The 1921-nt window shown below is 55.4% G+C and overlaps 1 protein-coding gene across 1 annotated transcript in view; it reads left to right on the top strand.

Annotated features, from left to right (window-relative positions):
• Positions 1-1921, top strand: part of LOC114072315 (maestro heat-like repeat-containing protein family member 6) — a gene marked incomplete at its 3' end in the record, with an annotated part of 4944 nt that overhangs the window by 1697 nt on the left and 1326 nt on the right. The gene's annotated exons all lie outside the window — the stretch shown is intronic.

The following is a 1921-nucleotide window of genomic DNA, read 5'->3' as shown; positions in this document are numbered from 1 at the left end:
GCCCTAAGTGCCCTTGGCTTTTGGTGGTTGTGGTGAAGCCTTAAAGCTTCCAGCAGAGCAGATGGGCAAAGCCTGGAGCTGTGGGGATCCCTGGGAAGAAGGTCCTTGGAGATGGCCACAAGCCCCGTCCCAGCCAGGAAGTGCCATCTGGGCTCTGCCCATGTGTTGCCCAGCTGCTCTGGCGCTCGCTCGGGGGATCTGCCGTGGCTGGGGCAGAAGCCGTGGAGGTTTCCTCAAGAGGGTGGGGACACTTTGAAGGGAGCCAGGCTGGCCTGGACACAGAGGGGAAGGGGAGCAGCAGCAGCCACAACGCCTGGGCCACCTCAGGGAGAAGCACCCCAGGGGCGCAGCTCTTTGGGGCAGGAGACGGGCACCAGGCCTGCCAGGGTCCGATGTAATAGCAGGTCTCCCTTGGCAAGGACTTGCCAGAGCTGCTGATTTTGGTGGTGCCCTCCCCGCTGGCTCAACTGTGCCTCAGGTTTGTCCCTTCAGCTCCACAAGTCATTCTCCGGGTGAAAACACGGGTGAGGGGTGTCAGTGGCTGCTGGGTGACCAAGTATGTCAGGGCTTTCTGACCAAATTTGCTGCTATAGAGCCGACCACTCCACCACACACACTGCGGTGGCAAGGGCTGCTGTCAGTTCCACCAGCAAACACAGAGTACAGGCAGCGAACAAAACAAAAGGTTTCAAGTGTGAAGGTTGAAGGAAGTCAAAGTCTATTACAAATACCACTGGGGCAAGAAGCTACCAGGTATTTAAGGTTTTCTAACTGCATCTGTGATAAACAAGGAGAGTTTTCCAGTGACTTGGAGTAGGAAGACCTCGTTCTGAGCCCAAAGCTGTGGGTTTTAAGTCAGCCCTCCCACTACGTGACTGCTGCTCAAGAAGGCTTTTACTTGGAAAAGCATCAGTTGCCAGTGCATAGGATACAATACAAGAAGAAGGAAATGGTCCTGTGCTGTGCTGTTAAATTTGGGGCAGTCTAGACAGGCTTGTATTTCTGGAGGTCAGAAATTATTAATAATGAATAATTTTGGTGCCTGTAAGAGGTAAATTTACTCATTTAGTAGAATCTAAGTTCTCTGCTAGGTGCCTAGAGACAGCATGAAATGTAGAGGTAGAGGGGCAGCACTGCCTTCTTGCTCATATAAAAGGTACTGAAAAATAGAGAAAGAAATTTGAACCTAAGGTTCAACATGTCCATGTAGTGCCATCTGTTTATTTTTTCTTTCCCCCTCTCTGCGGTTTCCTGTGCTTCAGGCAGACTTGTTCTTAGTGGCCCCCTAACTGCTGTCCCGCAGCCCCTCAGCTCTGACTGTGCTCGCTCTCTGCCAGATCCAGGCCGGGACAGGACACAAGAGCAGGACCGTGCCCGTGGCCGCTTCCGCAGGGCAACACAGGTAGCTGCAGCCATCCCCCCCGGGCTGGGCCTGCTGTCCCCGCTCAGCCTGGCACCGCTGTCACAGCTCTCCATGGCCCATCCCTCTCTTCCCTGCCCTTTGTTCTCCTGCAGGCCTTTCTGAAATTCTTCGGGATTCGGCGTAGACAGACCAGGATCACACCAACTGCGGTCCTGGCACAGCCTGATTCCACGCTCAAGGAGCTCGAGGCAAAGGCCGATGTCGGCACCGTGTCCATCGATGGCCCAGCAAACTGCGATGGCGCGGTGACCGATGACAGGACAAACTCCTACACCGCACGGCCCGAGCTCCCCACAGAGTCTGATGCCACAACGACTGAGGGCATCGTAGGGGCTGAGAGCACAGCCGTTCAGTGCCTGCCCGATGCTGCCAGTCTGGACATTTCCTGGGGAGAGAGTTGTCTCTGCTCAAGTAAGCAGCCTGTGGGCAGGGATTGTGTGGGCCCTCAAGCCAGGTCTGCTGGGCCCCCTCAGCCTTTGAGGCCAGCAGAGTGTGGTG

The sequence above is a fragment of the Empidonax traillii genome, unplaced genomic scaffold (assembly GCF_003031625.1).
Source record: "Empidonax traillii isolate 1590-97213 ecotype Southwest subspecies unplaced genomic scaffold, ASM303162v1 scaffold2971:size26371, whole genome shotgun sequence".
NCBI lineage: Eukaryota > Metazoa > Chordata > Aves > Passeriformes > Tyrannidae > Empidonax > Empidonax traillii.
Note: the sequence above shows the minus strand (reverse complement) of the source record. Positions and strands in the feature narration are given on the sequence as shown.